This window comes from Sturnira hondurensis, unplaced genomic scaffold (genome assembly GCF_014824575.4).
Source record: "Sturnira hondurensis isolate 20B ecotype Veracruz unplaced genomic scaffold, ASM1482457v3 Scaffold0017436, whole genome shotgun sequence".
NCBI lineage: Eukaryota > Metazoa > Chordata > Mammalia > Chiroptera > Phyllostomidae > Sturnira > Sturnira hondurensis.
This window is the reverse complement of record NW_028090067.1, coordinates 1,038,989-1,057,714: the sequence shown is the minus strand read 5'-3', so window position 1 is coordinate 1,057,714 and position 18,726 is coordinate 1,038,989.

Here is an 18,726-nt window from a genome sequence, read left to right as displayed (position 1 = left end):
AAGATAAGCCATTTTTATAGAAGAAAATTTATAGAAGCAGTTTAGGTGGTTGATCCTTGAATTATTTTGTGCACCAGTGGCTCAAAATTGAGAAAAAAAGTTATTACTATTTCTTAATAGAATTTAGACATAAATAAGTGAGAAGGTGCTGTTTAAAGATATAGAAGTGAGTGAGGAGGAAGACCACAGTCCTGTACTGCTGATGGCACTGTATTGTAATCTGTTTACTCGTCTTTCTCTTTGTAGTTTTTTTAGGACATGGACTCTATTTTATCAACCATTGTATCCCAAACACCTACAATAGTGTTTGTATCAGTGAATATTAAATAAAGGAATTAATTTTAAAATAAAGAAGAATTTAAAAATTCTTATTCACTCTGGCCTAGTGGCTCCGTTGGTTGGAGCGTTGTCCTGTACACCAAAAGTTGCGTGTTCAGGCCCTGGTCGGGCACCTATGGGAGGCAACCAATAGATGTTTATCTCTCTTTCTCTCTTTTCCTCTCTCCAAAATCAATAAAAAACGTATCCCTGGTGAAAATAAAAAAAATTAAGTATATTTTATTGAATATGCTATTACAGTTGTCCCAATTTTTTTCTCCCCTTTATTCCCCTCTGCCTTCCCCCCTCCCTCCAGCATCCCCCCTTCCTTAGTTCATGTCCAAGGGTTCTACATATAAGTTCTTTGGCTTCTCTATTTCCTATACTATTCTTTAATATCCCCCTGCCTATTTTTTGCTTACCAATTATGCTTCTTATTCCCTGTATCTTTCCCTCCATTCTCCCTTGCCCCACCCCCCACTGTTAACCCTTTATGTGATTTCCATTTATGTGATTTTGTTCCTGTTCCAGCTGTTTGCTTAGTTTTTGTTTTTTGGGTTCAGTTGTTGATAATTGTGAGTTTGTTGTCCTATTATAATTCATAGTTTTGATCTTCTTCTCTTTCTTAGATAAATTCCCTTAACATTTCATATAATAAGGGCTTGGTGATGATAAACTCCTTTAACTTGACCTTATCTGGGAAGCACTTTATCTACCCTTCCATTCTAAATGCTAGCTTTCTTGGATAGAGCAATCTTGGATGTAGTTCCTTGCCTTTCATCACTTTGAATACTCCTTTCCAGCCTCTTCTTGCCTGGCCTGTAAGGTTTCTTTTAAGAAAGCAGCTGATAGTCTTATGGGAACTCCTTTGTAGGTAACTCTGTCCTTTCCTCTTGGTACTTTTAAGATTTCCTCCTTATCTTTAATCTTGGGTAACTTAATTATTTTGTGTCTTGGTGTATATATTCTTGGATCCAACTTGTTTGGGACTCTCTAAGTGTCCTAGACTTGCATATTTAGTTCCTTCATCAGATTGGGGAAGTATTTCTTCATTATATGTTCAAATAAGTTTTCAGTTTCTTACTTTTCCTCTTTTTCTTCTGGCACCCCTATGATTTGGGTGTTGGAATGTTTAAAGTTGTCCCACAGGTTCCTAAGCCTCTCCTCATTTTTTTGAATTCTTGTTTCTTCATTATGTTCCAGTTGAATGTTCATTTCTTCCTTTTGTTCCAAATCATTGATTTGAGTCCTGGTTTCTTTCCCTTCACTGTTGGTTCCCTGTATATTTCCCTTCATTTCACTTTGTATAGCCTTCATTTCTTCCTTTATTTCGTGACCATCATTGTTGCGACTGTTATTTTACTCAATCATTTTTGTGAGCATCCTGATTACCAGTGTTTTGAACTCTGCACCTGGTAGGTTGTCTATCTCCTCACCGATTAGTTCTTTTTCTGGAATTTTGATCTGTTGTTTAATTTGTGCCATATTTCTTTGTCTTGTTGCACCTGTTACATTGTAAGGGGCAGAGCCTTAGGTATTCGTTGGGGTGGGGCAACCCACTTTGCTGTGTTGTGGAGTCGTATGTGGGGGAGGGGTTAGAACAACATCACTCACTAGGTTGCTTGGTCCTCACCCCACTTTCTGTCATTTCCCTTGCTTCCCACAAGCAGATTGTGTTCTTTCAGGTGCTGATTCCCAGGTGAGTGGTTTTGTGTATGTTCTAGGACCCTGTGGGTTTCTCCAGCTAACTCTCTTGTGAGGCTGGGAGTTTCTCCCACCCCCTCAACCCCCACAGGTTTTTGCAGCCAGAGGTTTTGAGGCTTTATTTCCCCATGCTGGAGCCTTGGTTACGCAGTCTGCCTTGCTCCTTTGTGGTTCCTCCCAGCGTATCTGCACTCAAATGTAGGATATCCCAGTTCACCAGCTGCCACCTTGCTATGTGTCCTCTCCACCCTGGCTTCCTGACTCCACCTGTCCTACCTGTCTGGATGAATGTCTCTTCTTTAACTCCTCGGCTTTGAATTTTCATGGGGTTTGATTTTCTGGTGGTTCTGATTGTTTTTTGTTTTTAAATTGGTTATTATCCCTCTTTTGGTTGTGCAAGGAAGTGAAGTGTGTTTACCTATGCCTCCATCTTAGCCAGGACTGTATTATCAAATTTAAAAATTAAAAAAAAATCTAACTCTAGTTGTTTCTGTTAGTACATGAATTAATTAGAGGGATTAAGGACAAGAAATACAATACAGTCAAACCTCAGTTCTTGAATGTCTCCCATCTCAGACAATTCACTTTTCAACCAAGTTGCTCATAGGGAAAATGTCTCGGTTGTTGATCAAAACTTCGGTTCTCCACCTGACAACTCTTTCGTGCTGATACCTGTACGGTCAGTCATGTGTCTCTCAGGTGACAAAAGACATTCGATTTTTGAACAAATCATTTCTCAAACAGCCTTCCGCAATGAATTAATTTGGAGAACCGAGGTTCCACTATCTATCCTAATCTTCCCTAGCCCCACCCATGTGAACATTCAATAGCTGACTCTACAAAGGCAAAGCATCAGCTTAATCCAGCTATAATGTTCATAGAAGGAAGTAATAGAAACTAACTCCCATTTCCTTATGAACTCTTACCTTTGGTTCCAGGGCCAAGGGGTATCTCTTGGTTATGGATGTGATGGTAGTGATTCCACTTGGACCATGGCCTGGAGGCTACCAGGTGTACAGTCATCTTGACTTATTCAAAGAGAAATAAAGGTGTACAGTAGCCTCCCAAATTCTCCTCCGAGCAGGCGGTATATGTGCAGCTCTTCTCTGTGACTAGGCTCTGTCCTCTTGTAAGGGTTTTCACCACCTGTCATCAGAATCAGATCAAGTTCTTTGATGCTTTGCTTCTTTAAGGGTGTGGCATTAGACATAGCATGTTTCCTACTAATTTATTTATTTCTTTAGATTTACTTATTAGGGGCTAGGATCAGCGATTGACTCTATTCATTTACCTTTGCCTTGTGACAGAAAGTTTGGTTAAACTGAACACTAACCTTTTTCTATCAGCCCTTACACTCCACAGCTGACCCTTTGGTGAACATTATACCCTGAACTTATTTAGAACGTGCAGTGTTTGGAATAAGACATTTATTAAAGATAATTTTAAAAAGCGGTAACAAAAGCAGAATGAAGAAAATCCAGAGAGGGAGAGAGCTCCTTGGAACTTACAGCCCTGAGGGCTCAGCCGGAAAAGTGAAAATAAGACGACTGATTAATCCTTGTGCTGTGGCAAATCCTTGGCCTCTTATCCATTTTGTCTTTGCTATTTTGTTGTTCTTTAGTCAGCAATCTCTGGACCTCAGGTACAGTGACTGAAGTGAATCGGACTCCTCAGGTCACAGGGTCACCATCTTTATGATCTGTGAATGCCTCCCTCAGGCTTATTTTCCCTTCCTCTTCTTCCCGTTTCCCTCCTTCCATTGCCCTTCCCTCTACAGCACGGGGGTCGAACTCATTTTCACTGGGGGCCACATCAGCCTCGTGGTTGCCTTTAAAGGGCGAAAGTAATTTTAGGGCTGTATAAATGTAACTACTCCTTAACTGTTAAGGAGTTGAAATTACATTCAGCCCTTTGAAGGCAACTGTAAGGCTGATGTGGCCCCTGGTGAAAATGAGTTTGACACCCCTGCTCTACAGGAACATACTTCAATGTTTGATATATAACTTGAGTTTATTCGTATCCTTATAATATAAGTAGTTTTCTTCTTTATTTGTTTCATATTTAATTAAATGCTTTTTCTATATATCTCCCTGTTTTACTTTTTCTACTAGCATTATGTTTTTGAGATCCGTCCGTGTTGTACTATGTGTATGTACCCATTCTTTTAGCTGCTTCGTAGTCTCCGTTTTGTGTATCCATTCTCTTGATGTTGGACACCTACTTTGCCTTTGTTTCCCACTCTCCCAAACAATGACGGATGAATATTACCTTCTGTATCCCTACTTCCAAGCCTTCCCCATCTCAGGCAATGGCCCCACCATCCACTCAGTTGTTCAGTTTCCAAACTGACGTATGCTCTGATGCCTCTGTTTTTCTCATTTCTAATACCAAAACACATTCTAAAGCTCACCACCTCTCTCCCTCTTCATCTTGATCTCTAGTCCAAGGCACTGTTGTTCACCTAGTTTACTATGACCACTTCTTTTGTTATCCACCCCCTTTAAAGTTTTACTGAGGTGCAATTGACACACAGTGAACTGAATATATGTAAAGAATAAAATTTGTTAAGTTTTGACGTTTGTGTATATGTCACCTGTGACTCTGTCACCACTGTGAAGATAGTTAGTACATCAATTCTTCTGAAAAGGTTTTTTATGCATTTGGTGATTCTTCTTTCCCTCTCTCTTCCTTGTTGCCCAATACTCCCCCCACCCGCAGGCAACCTCTGATTTACTTTCTGTCACTATAGAGTAGATTTCATCTTCTAGAGCTGTAGAGTGCACATTTTTACAGAGTCATTATGAGGATCACTGTTTCGAGATCCATCCATGTAGCTGTGTGCATCAGTAGCTTACTCCTATTTATTGCTAATATTCCATTATATGGGTATGTCACAATCTGTTTATCCATTCACTTTTTGATAGACATTTAGGTCGTTTCCAGTTTTTGCCTACTACAAATAAAGTTGTTACGAACATTTGGGTACAAACCTTTGTATGGGCATAGGCTTTCTTTTCTCTTGAGTAAATACTTAGGAGGAAGAATGGTGGGATCATATTGTAGTTGTATGTTTAACTTTATAAGAAACTATGAAGCTCTTTTCCAAAGTGATTGCACTGTTTTGTGGTGGACTCCAGCCAGCAGAGTCCGCCTGTTGTGGCTGACGACGAGAATGCAAAGGTGACAGCAATCCTGTGGAGAAAAAGGGAACAGCATAGCCACTCTCTCAAGGGGAGAATGCCAATGGATGCCTTTGAAAAAATTCAAATCCGTGTGAATTTGTCGCATCCACTCCCTCAAGAGGAGAGTGCCCTGACCCTTGCCTAGACATAAAATGTTTTCCTCTGGTCTTACATCAGAGAAAGATTTATTACCTGTTACATAGAATATTGTTGTCTACATTTTAGGGACAATCAAGGAAATGAAAATAACATGTAGAGGGGAATTGAGATGAGCTGATTAGCTCTGTCCTTGGGAAAATTCACACAGGCTTTGGATATTACCTTGAAGAGAGACAATACACATTTATTGTTTTAGACCAGGGTGATGGAGTTTTAGCCAGAGCAAGCCATAACAGTCTGTATGCATTTTCTAGGCCTGATTTCCATGGGAAAACTCAGTTTGAAGGTCTGGCTCCTGCCCACCACTTCGCTTCTGTAGGTTTTCCATACAGAGCGGAGTCACATTTGCCAGACCAAAACAAACCGGTCCCCTACACCATTTTATATTCCAACCAGAAATGTGTGAGAGTTCCATTTCCTTCACATCCTCAACAATACTTTGTATAGTGAGACTTTTTAATTTTAGCCATTCTATTAGGCATATAGCAATATCTCATTGTGGTTTTAATGACCATTTCCTTAATGATTAATGATATTTAGCATCTTTTCATGTGCTTATATGCCATCTGTATATTTTTCTTTGATGAAAGATTGTTAAAATATTTTGCCCATTTATTTGTTTGCTTATTCACTTGAATTTTCAGTGTTCCTTATATTCTGTATAAAAGTTCTTATCAGATATACACATTGAAAATATTTTTCCCAGTCTGTGGCTTGTCTTCTTGTCCTCTTAACAATGTGTTTCAAAGAACAGAAATCGTTACTTTTTATGAAGTCTAGTTTATCAATCTTTGTTTTACAGTTTGCACTTTTCTGTACATTGCCTAAGAAATCTTTGCTTAGTCCAAGATCACAAATATTGCCTTTGTTTTCTTCTAGACATTTACAGATTTGGGTCTGTGATCTACTTTGATCCAACTTTTATATATGGCATGAGATATGGTTTGAGTTCATTTTTTTCTTCTTACAGATGTCTAATTGTTCCAGCACAATTTATGAGTATAATTAGCCTCTCTTCATTGAATTCCCTTGTAAGGATTGTTGAAAATTAATAATAATATACATGTAGCTCTATTTATGCATTTCCTCTTTTTATTTATTTATGTGTCCTGTCCTTTCACTTCTACCTCAGTGCTTTATAGTGAGTCTTGAAATCTAGTAACATAGTCCTCCAAGTTTGTTTTTATTTTTCAAAATTGTTTTAGCTGTTCTAGGTCTACAGGGGACTGGTCCGAATGGCAATGGTGAATGTAGCTCAGCCCTGATTCAGGAAACTGACAGGCATGAGGCAGCACATGGGAGCCAGGCTCATAGGTTGGCTTTCCCATGGGGAACCAGGCCTGTACTGTATCTAAGCTGCTTTAAGGCTTGCTTTTGCTAAAACTCCATCACCCTGAATTAAGGCAGAAAATGTTTAATGCATATCTTTGAAGCAACTTCCTAAAGTATGTGCTAAACCTCCCAAGAACAGAGTGTAACCAGTTCAACTGCTTTTTCCCTTGCATTTGCAACATCCTTTCTTTGTTATCTGTAAAAGGTAATCACCTAAAGCAAATCTTTGCATATGAGGACCTCATTCAAAGATTGAATGAGCACCTTCCTTGATGTAATGCTCCCAGAAAAGCAATAAAAGCCTGTCCAGGCAGGGTTTGGGGCCTCTCTCACTCAGACAGTGGCCACACTGTCCCTTTTCTCCGCAGGACATCTGCAGTCCATGTGAATTTGTTTGTCATGTCCACAACACTGCGGACACCACTGGCCAGAGTCTGCATCATAGGTCCTATGATTTTTTTCAATAGATTTTAGATAAATGTTTATATGTTATTTTGTACATTTATGAATATATCTGTGGGAATTTCTAGGTCAGTGGGTACTTTCAAGTAGGCCTAGTTCAAACTCTCTAGCAATAAATATATAATTTAAAGTGCCTCTTTCTCTAACTCTCATCAAATAAAGGTGAAGGGAGCCACAGGCTCCTGATGTTCATGAAGACTTTCCACACCTGGCTCTGTCCTTGAAGGGTGATGATGAGATTTTACTCAGGAGAAGGTCTTTCAGGTGCTTCACATTGAATCAGCTCGAAGACAGATCCTTCCCTTGCTAGTTAGTGACACTCTTGTCTCATAGCAAACCTTGGAGGATGAGAAAATCTCCATTTCCATATTAATACCGAGATGGTGAAAGAAATAAAGAGGTAAAAAATGATGTGATGAAAGCTGAGGAGGGACTGATTTTCAAGGTGAAGGGAGCATTCATCAATATAAAATGCTAAAGAGAGGTAAAGTAACATAATGAGAGAAGAGTATTCAGTAAAATGAACCATATAGAGGTTGCCGTTCATCAGCTTTCATTGGTATGCTGGTGACAGATGTGAAATCAATAGGAGGTAAGGAAGTGGAAAAAATGAGCTTAGAAGTCTTTTTTAAGAATTTTGTTATAGCAGGAAGGAAAGAGATAATATCTAAATAGAGGGTTATACTCAGGGTCAATATATTTTCACATACATATGAGAAAATAGCTCATGTTTATAGCTTGAGGTGAAAGGTTCAGTTGAAAGGGAGAGATTAAAAATACATGCAAGACCAAGACCCTTGAGGCAGTGGATGAATGTGAGACCAAAGCAGACATGGAATAAATAACCTGGGGTAGAAAGAGCGTCTTTTTCCCAGGGAACAGGGGAGGATGGGTAAAGATTCTGATATATTTGAAAGTAATAGGGAAGAAAATGTAGACTGTTCTTGCCTGGCAAACTCCATTTTCTCGGTGAAATAAAAGACAAAGCCACATGCTACGAATGAAGGGGGAAGTGATAAGTTTGGGATGTATAAAGGTCAGAATTTTGGAATTTCTAGAAAGGGAAAAGAGAGACATCTGCTTAGAGGCATAGTATTGCTGGTCAGCACGGAGAGCTCAGATGCAGCAGGAGACCTTTATGTGTTCAGTGATTTCCGTCTGTGCAGTTGCATGATTATTGGCAGCAGCCTGTGTCAGATTAGTTGCAGTGACAGTGAAGTCAGATGGTAGGAATGGTGATGGGTGCGTATTTTTTTCTGTAATAAGAAAGGTACTTGAAAAAAAGATTTTGTTTATTTATTTTTTAGAGAGAGGGGAAGGGAGGGAGAAAGAAAGGGAGAGAAACATTGATGTGTGGTTGTGTTGGGGACCACTCTGTGTGGCTTCAGAAATTGCAGCCCCGTGAGAGCAAGCTCTGAAAGGGGCTGGTAAGTCTCCCTGGAAAACCAGGTAAAAACGCAGGTGGCAGGCATGATCTGACTCTAACACTGCGGGTTCTCATGGGAATCAGGCCTGAGACGTACATTTTATTCTTTGAAGCCTGCTCTGCCCAGCGATAAACCCTGTTGGTATAACCCAGATGTCTGAGTTCAAGGCATAAGGAGTGAAACTCCCTACTCCACGGTATACGCCTTTACAACCATCTGGTATCTGCACGTCTTGCATGATCCCGACCTGAAAAGATTTCTGTTTCTTTAGTTGTTATCGATAGATAGTGTCCGATTTTTATGATTATAGCCTTTTGGACATTGATTGATAAGCTATACATGCGTGCTATATCCCCCTGCACTTCCCAACCCTAATAAAAGATGTTTCAGAGAAGAGCTTGGGGCATTCTCCACTAGAGGGAATTACCACCCCTTTTCCCGCCAGGAAAACAAGATTGTGCCTGGGAAAACTCTTTATTCTCATGTGTGTCAGCTGGGAGGACTCTACAGGATGGAGCTCCCCCACATGGTTGCCTCTCATGCACCCCCAGCCCCCACTGGGGACCTGGCCTGCACCCAGGCATGTGCCCTGACTGGGAATTAGACTGGTGACCCTTTGGTTTGCAGGCTGGTACACTGAGCCACACCAGCCGGGGCAAGGGCGCACTGAGCCACAATCCACTGAGCCACACCAGCCGGGGCAAGGGCGCACATNGAGAAGAGCTTGGGGCATTCTCCACTAGAGGGAATTACCACCCCTTTTCCCGCCAGGAAAACAAGATTGTGCCTGGGAAAACTCTTTATTCTCATGTGTGTCAGCTGGGAGGACTCTACAGGATGGAGCTCCCCCACATGGTTGCCTCTCATGCACCCCCAGCCCCCACTGGGGACCTGGCCTGCACCCAGGCATGTGACCTGACTGGGAATTAGACTGGTGACCCTTTGGTTCGCAGGCTGGTACACAATCCACTGAGCCACACCAGCCAGGGCAAGGGCGCACATTTTACAAGGTGATTTCAGGGGAGAAAAAACATGTCAGGAAATAAAATTAGCCAGAAGTAGATAAGAAACCCAAAGAGAAGGGGACCTTGAAGCGAGGAACATACCCTAAGAACCCTGAAACACCAATTCAAAGGTACCTATGCACCCCAATGTTCATAGCAGCACAATTTACAGTACCCAAGTGCTGGAAGCAAACTAAGTGCCCATCAGTAAATGAGTGGATCAAACAACTATGGTACATTTACACGATGGAATTCTATGCAGCAGAAAGAAAGAAGGAGCTCCTACCCTTCTGGAGAGCATTATGCAAAGTGAAGTAAGCCAGGCTGTGAAAGTCAAATACCATAAGATCTCACCCATAAGTGGACCTAATCAACAAAACAAACAAGCAAGCGAAACATAACCGAAGACATTGAAATAAAGAACAAACTGACAGTAACCAGAGAGGTGGGAGGTGGGGTGGCAGGATAATGGGGGAAAGAGGGGTAGGTTTTTCAAGGAACATGTATAAAAGACCCATGGACAAAGTCAAAGGGGGGTAGGATTGAGGGTGGGGAGTGCGGGTGGTTGGGGTGGGGAGACTGGTGGGGGTTAAATGGAGACAACTGCCCTTGAGCAACAACAACTACAGTGAAACTACAATGAGAATGTTACCAGATGCTACCTGATTATTTACAAAAAGACTGCAGCAATTTTACCTCCACTAGCAATGGATAAGAACATTGGACCTCCTCTGCCCCTCTTCTCAGTTCCACATGTTCTCAGTGTTTTAAAGTTTGGCTTCTTATTATTACACGAGGGCGGGGAGAAATGCTATATCCCAGTTATAGTCTGTGTTTTCTTAACTTCTGATGTGTTTGAGTCTCTTCTCAATTATCTCTATTTTCCTCTGAAATACCTGTTTTTGCAAGCATTTTCCCTCTATCATTTGTTTTTAGATGTTATATTTTTTCTTTCTGTTCATACATTTCAAGTTTTAATAAAGTCAAATCTCTCATCCCCGCGCCCCCCCCCCCCCGCCATTGTGGATTCTGGTGTTCCCCACAGAATCTCCTATCTAGGATCATACACACATCTTTCATATTTTGTCTAATGTTTATAGTGTTACTATTTTGTTTCACTATTTCGTTACTATTTTTGAATCCATTTTAATCATGGATTCATTGTTGCTGTTTTGAGTGTGGGTCTAACTTGGAGTTGAGAAGATGACTGGGCTCTGGACGGGAGTCCTGGATCGTTGTGAGGGAAGGAGCAGGTGTGAGGATGATAGTGGCAAGCAGGAGCAGAGTCTGGGGTGGGCAGATGGCACAGGCCTCAGAGGAACCTAAAATACATGACATAAAATTGATAACTTTAACCATTTTTAGGTGTACAATTCAGTGGCATTAATTACACTCATAATCTTTTGAAACCCTCACGACTATTTACTTAAGGAGCCATATTTTATAGAAGGTTTTAAAAAAGATTTTATTTTATTTTCAGATGGAGGAAGGGAGGAAGAAAGAGAGGCAGAGAATCAGCAATGTGTGGTTGCCTCTTATATGTCCCCTACTGGGGACCTGCAACCCAAGCATGTGCCCTGATTGGGAATCGAACCTGCAACACTTTGCTTCACAGGCCCGTGCTCAATCCACTGAGCTATGCCAGCCAGGGCACCAATGCAGTTCTTCATCAAACATTTTTTTTTTTTGCTTTTAGACTTTTTTATTCATTTATTTGTTTATTTCACATAGCTAATGCATTCATTAGGGTTTAATTTTTTCTTTTTTTTTCTCTTTAAAATACTTCATTGATTATGCCATTGCAGTTGTCCCATTTCCCCCTTCATTCCCCTCCACCTGGCACACCCCCTCCCCCACCATTCTTCCCCTTTAGATTATGTCCATATGTCACAAGTTCTTTAGAATCTATATTTCCTATACTATTCTTGCCCCCCATCTATTTTCTACCTACCGTTTATGCTACTTATTCTCTCTACCTTCTCCCTCCTTCTCCTCCTCCCACTCCCCTATTGCTAACCCTCCATGTGATCTTCATTTCTATGGTTCCGCTCCTGATCTAGCTGTCCTCTTAGTTTGCTTTTGTTTTAGGTGTAGCTGTTAATAACTGTGAATTTGCTGTCCTTTCACTGTTCATATTTTTATCTTCTTTTTCTTAGATAAGTCCCTTTAACATTCGTATAATAAGGGCTTGATGATGATGAACTCCTTGAACGTGATCTTATCTGAGAAGCACTTTATCTGCCCTTCCATTCTAAATGAAAGCTTTGCTTGATAGAGCAATCTTGGATGTAGGTCTTTGGATTTCATGACTTGTAATACTTCTTTCCAGCCCCTTCTTGCCTGTAAGGTCTCTTTTGAGAAATCAGCTGACAGTCTGATGGGAGCTCCTTTGTAGGTGACTGTCCCCTTATCTCTTGCTGCTTCTAGGATTCTCTTCTTCATTTTAACCTTGGCTAATGTAATGATGATGTGCCTTGGTGTGTTCCTCCTTGGGCCCAATTTCTTTGGGACTCTCTGAGCTTCCTGAATTTCCTGAAAGTCTATTTCCTTTGCCAGACTGGGGAAGTTCTCCTTTATTATTTGTTCAAATAAGTTTTCCACTTGTTTCTCTTCCTCTTACCCTTCTGGTACCCCTATAATTAGGATGTTGGAACATTTAAAGATGTCCTGGAGGTTCCTAAGCCTCTCCTCATTTTTTTGAATTCTTGTTTCTTCATTCTTTTCTGTTTGGTCATTTCTTCGTTCCTTCTGGTCCACTCCCTTGATTTGAGTCCCAGTTTCCTTTCCATCACTATTGGTTTTCTGTGCATTTCCCTTCAATTCAATTAGTTTAGCCTTCGCCTTTATATGTTCGTCTAATTTGTGACTAAGATCAACCAGTTCTGTGAGCATCCTGATCACCAATATTTTGAACTGTACATCTGATAGGTTGGCTATCTCTTGGTTGCTTAGAAGTATTGGCTCTGTGGCTTTGAGCTGTTCTTCTTGAGCCATAATATTTTGGTCTATTTGCACCTGTTATGTATGAGGGGCGGAGCCTTAGGTGTTCACCAGGGCAGGGCGATCCAGTTGCTGGGTTGTGACACTGTATGTGGGGGCGGGGTTTGAGAGGGGTAATGGCATTTGTTTCACTCTCTCTTGGATTTCAGTCTCCTCTGCTGCTTCCCACAAGCAAACTGGCCCCCCCTGGTCCCGGTGCCCAGGTGTGTGGGCCTTGTGCACCCTCCAGGACCCTGTGGGTCTCTCCGACAAACTCTCTGTGAGCCTGGGAGCTTCTCCTGGCACCTTGACCCTGAAAGTTTTCCCAATTGGTACTTTTAGGCTTTAATTCCCATCTCTGGGGCCCTAGCATGCGTGGTCTGTCTCACTGCTCGCTCCTTTTTCTGGTTTATCTGCATGCGAATGTGTGACTGCAATCAGCCAGCTGCCTTGCGCCCTCACTGGGTCCGCCCATTGCCACCCAGTGCCTGGGATTGGCCAACCGTTGCCAGCGGTCTGGGTTGGTCCGGCAGCTTTTTCCTGCCCAACCCTGCTCCACCAGCCACTGACTCTGCCCCTCTTACCAGTCTGGCTGAGTGGTTTGTTGTTGGACTTACATACAGTTTAATTTTCTGTGTTTTTGTTGCGTTTTTGTTACTAAAACTTTGTTGTCTTTAAACTTGGTTGTGTGAGAAGGCACAGTATTTCCACCTACACCTCCATCTTGGCCAGAAGTATCTCATCAAACATTTTGATTTCTGCTGTTGTTAGAGGTAAAAATTGTTTTCTCATTGTGACTTCAATTTGTATTTTTCCTGTTAAGAATTATAGCAAGCATCTTTTTACATACTTAAGAGTAATTCGTATTTTCTTTTCTGCGAACTGACAATTCATAGCCTTTATCTTTTTTTAAAAATGGGTGATTGATCTTTTCCTAAATAATGCATAAGAAAAAATTTCTTCATGCATTAAATACATTATCCATTTGAATGTGATACAAGCTGAAAATACATTGTCTTAGTTTGTTATTTTTCTCTTAAGTGTACTTGTGTATGATGATTTTCTTTTCTAGGTAGAAATTTTGAATTTTCCATCTCAAATTCATTATCTTTTTTAATGAATTCTTAGTTTTATGTCATGAAATTCTTCATTCTCCATTCTAAAATTAAATTAGCTGGGTGTGGGGGTGTGTGTGTATAAGACAACTGACCTTAGCGAAAGGAATAATCTTAGAAGCATCAGGCACTACCTGGAATTGGCATTGTTGTGGGAGGAAAGATGAAAATCGGCGCATCTGCTGGTGAAACACTGAAATGCGTGCAGTGCTTACATCTACATGGGCCAGTCCGGAGGCTTCACGAGCCATGCACCGCAGTGACAGGCTCGTGACTCATCAAGTCTCCCTGGACTCAAGAAGCAGAGCCACACACACAAAACATTGTCAGGAGACTAAAACACCTGGGGGGTGCTCTTTAAGACATACAAAATTCTGGATGGAAGCTTTCGTGTGAATGACCAACTTTGTAAGAGGACAAAACCTGACCAGGGGTGACAGTAAGAGACTGTGAGACAGACTTGACTTCTGTGGTCACAAACTTTCCACTGAGACCTACAGCCAAAAATAGTGGGTGATAAGAAGTCTCATATTCTAAAGAGAGTCCTTGTACATACTGCACGAGCCTTTCCAAGCTGATTTAGGGACAATTACCAACAGCCCAAAGAAGGACAAAATAAAGACTGATGACAGGCGAATGCTGTGAAGGACTGTGGAAGATGAGTGGGGTGTCCCACTTGCCCACCCCCTGGCAGGCCAAATGAGAGGTGCAGCCAGAGGGCACCTGGGAGGCTTGGGACACTGCTTGCTGGAGGTGGACCCAGAGTCTTACTCCCTGACTCTGTGCGGCTCCGCTATAGGAACTGGTAGATTTGAGGCTGACTGGAGAACAAGAGAGTGCTTAGAAGAACTTGACCTAAGTCCCTGATTGTGGAAGGCATAAACCTTTTTTTTCCAAATGTTGCTCAGGGAGGTCTAATCGTGGGAAGCGAGTAGAAATTGCCCCTAAAGATGGCGTAAAAAGGCGTAGCAGCGGTGAATGTTAGCTGCCTTTTCGTTATTGCTGAATAGGTGTATGAGCTCGCATGACCCCAAAGCAGCACAAGGTAATGGGGTTTGAATGATCGACAAAAGTCTTCATCCAACATCACCTCCTGCCAGGCGAAGAGATCCCAGAAGAAAGAAGTCCGGTGTGAAATATTCCACCATAAATTGAGAGTTAAGGTACAGTTAAGAGGCCTTTCAGAGGGAACATCAACTGTATCAGGAAATGATGCTGTGCAGAAATTTCTCAGTGCTGTATCTGTGTGTGGGATCTCCTAAAACCCACAGAAGTGCCTCATGAGAGATAATTAGTATCGAATATTGTATCAGAGTTCAACAAGAGAAGCAGAATCAGTAGGTGGTAGATAGAGTATGAAATTTGTGGCAAGGAGTTGGCTTATGCAATTATGGAATTCATTAGGCAAGTTCCAAGTCCAGAGGGCAGGCTGTCAAGAAGGCCAGGTTAGAGCTCTCCAGCAGGGGCGGAAGCTGCTGTCCACAGGTGGAAATGTTTTTTTTTTACCACAGAAGCAACAAGTTTGCTCTTCTGACCTTTTGACTGATTGAATCAAGCCCACCCACATTTTCTATGATAATCTCCCTTACTTAAAGTCAACTGCTAATAGATTTTATTCACAAAATACCCTTAAAGCAACATCTAGATTAGTGTTTGAATAGCAGGGCTGTTCCCTAGTCAAGTTGACATACAAAATAATAGCCAGAGAACAACGGTCGGTAGGCTTGGTCCCTGTCTTCTAATCTCCGATCTTCTGAGGTTGGAGGGCTCCCTTACTTTCCATCTGCTGGTCTGTGGAAACAAGAACCAGAATTAAGGGAACTACAGGAAGAAACTTTGAATTGGTTGTAAGATTGACATTTTTTTATAGTTGACAGGTTTTGTTTTATTTTCTTTTTTATGGATTTCAATTACAATTGTCCCTATTTCCCCCCATTGCTCTTCCCTGTCCTACCCACCTTGACCTCCCACTTTCAACCCCACCCCCTGCCCCATTGTCTTTGTCCATGGGTCTCTTATACATGTTCCTTGACTTGGCTTTTCCCCTTATTTCCCCTACTACCTCCTCCCCTCTCCCCTCTGGTCACTGTCAGTTTGTTCTTTGTTTCCATGTCTCTGGTTCGATGTTGCTCACTTGTTTGTTTTGTAGGTCAGGTTCCACTTATAGGTGACATCATATTGTATTTGTCTTTCACCACCTGGCTTATTTCACTTAGCATAATGCTCTGTAGTGCCATCCATGCTGCCACGAAGGGTAGGAGCTCTTTCTTTCTTTCTGCTGCATAGTATTCCATTGTGTAAATGTACCACAGTTTTTTGATTCACTCATTCCTGATGGGCACTTAGGTTGTTTCCAGCACTTGGTTATTGTAGATTGTGCTGCTGTGGACATTGGCATACATAGGTTCTTTTGGATTGGTGTTTCAGGGTTCTTAGGGTATAATCCCAGCAGTGGAGTTGCTGGGTTGAAATGCAGTTGCATCTTTAGTTTTCTCAGGAAATTCCACACTGTTTTCCTCAGTGGCTGCACCAGTCTGCATTCCCACCAACAATGCACTAGGGTTCCCTTTTCTTCACATCCTCGCCAGCACTTGTTTGTTGATTTGTTTATGATGGTCATTCTCACTTGTGAGAAGTGGTATCTCATTGAAAGAGGAGAGATTACAATTGATACCACAGAAATACAAAGAATGATAAGAAATTTCTACAAACAACTATATGCCAATAAATTTGAAAATCTGGGCGAAATGGACAAATTTCTAGAAACATAAAATGGGATCAAGAAGAAGCAATAACAGTCAGTGAAATTGAAGCAGCAATCGAAAAACTCCCAGCACATAAAAACCCTGGACCAGACAGTTTCACAGGAGAATTTTACAAAACATTTAGGGAAGAGCTAACCTCTATCCTTCTCAAACTATTCCAAAAAATCCAAGATGAGGAAAGACTCTCAAACTCTTTTTTTATGAGGCCAGCATCATCTTAATGCCAAAAGCAGATAAAGACACAACAATAAAAGATTGACATTTTGGATTGGATTAAGCTTTTCTGGTATCAATTTGTATACCTAGAAATTTGAATTAACCAAATGATCTTTTTTGGTTTATGCACATGTATAACTTTATGGTTTATTTTTTTTTTAAAGATTTCCCCCCTATCACACTAACTTTTCTTCTGGTTCTTCTCTTTCCTTGAGTCATCACTTTAAGAACTGGTGAGTTGTAATCTCATTACTGGATTTAACTGCCATCCTGTGGTCAAAGCCCATGATTGCAGGGATAACATTACAGGCTAAACACTCTTCCCAAGGCTGTTTCAGAGGGTACTGAGTTAAAGACATTCTTCAGTCTTTTTCTAAAGAGCCACCGAAGGGTTCTTTCCTCTATTCAGTCACTAGAGGAAAGAACATTTTCTTATTATTTTGACTCTAGAAAAATTCATGCATTATTTGTACCTTAGATATGAATAGTTCATTTCTGGCCTGTCATTCCTTTGGTCATTACTTTTTCAAGATAGAGATGTATGATCATTTGATTGGCAAGACTTCCGAGGCACCAAATTCAAGGTCACTACCAGTTATGCACACTAGCTTTAGAATGATAGTGGGTGGGTGAGAAAGAAAAGAACCTGTTAACATTGAGTAACAAGGAAAGTGGAAATATTAGTAGTAGGAGCCTCATTAGTGAAGAAAAGAGCAAAAGAAGATAAAACAGAAACATATCATATTCTTAATAAAAAGGTGACATTTGACTACAGGGAATTAAACTTTCTGAAAAGTAGGAGAGAAAGGAGAAAAATTAGGGTAGAATCTAGTGATAATCTCATCATTTTGGAATGGTTCATGATCACACATACATACCTTCAGTACACAGCACAGAGTCCCAGACACAGTGCTGGGTCCCCAGGTTATTTGTGTCTTTAGAGAATAACATGTGACTGAAGTCCCCCCACCCTAGTGACAAATGCCATGCTATCCATTCTTCTGTTTGTTTAAATGCCTCCTGTTTTAGGGTACCCACGTCAGGAAATCTTTCCTTGGTGTTGTGTAGGAAGCATTAGATTGGAAATTGGGAGATTTTTCACTGTTTGACTGTTTTGGATCTACAAAAATAATACTTTTATACGGTTCAACCTAAATATTTATTGTCTTGTCATTGAATAGCCATGATCTATTTAGAATGTCAGTTAGCTTTTCTGTTCTGTGTCTGCCTCCCATGCTCCCCTCTGGTACTCAGTGTTCCTAAAACTTCTTTCCATGTGGAGTGAAATTCTTCTGAGTCACTTTCAGACTCTGTGTTCTAATGCACAGTTTTGTGGCCTGTGACATCACGTGGCTGTTGGTGAGACCCCGTGTCCTAGAAGGGCCTCACTATTGTCTCTAGGATTGCCGGCCAAGCTGACAACGCTGAGCAGGGCTTCATGCTAACACTTTCTCTTACCAGAAGTTGTCAATTGAGGGTTTCAAATGATAACCAGAATTCCAATTCCAATTTCATAGGTTATTAAATGATTTGGTGACTGAAACATGAAGAGATTGAAGTCATTCAATGGCACATGTCAGGGTACTCAGAACATTTCCCAAACTGAAAGAGAAGACAGACTGAAAGAAAAAAATAGAACAGGATATCCAAGAACTATGGGACAATTACAAAAGGTGTAACATGCATGTTATAAGAATACTGGAAGGAGAAGAAAGACAGAAAGGAACAGAAGAAGTACTTGAAGTAATAATGACTAAGAATTTTCCAGGAACTAACAGACACTGAGCCACAGATTTAGAAAGTTCAGAGTGCACCAAGCAGAATAAATACAAAAAATGCAGAAAAAGCATTTGAATAAAATCCAACATCATGATCAAAACTTTCACCCAACTAGAAATACAGGAGAACTTCCTCCACTTGATGAAGGACATGCACAGAAAAAGCCTACAGCTAACATTATATTACTGGTAAGAGACTAGACACTTTCTCATAAAATATGGAAGACAAAGATATCCTTTCTCTAACCATTGCTATTCAACATCATCTTGAAAGTCCTAGCTAAT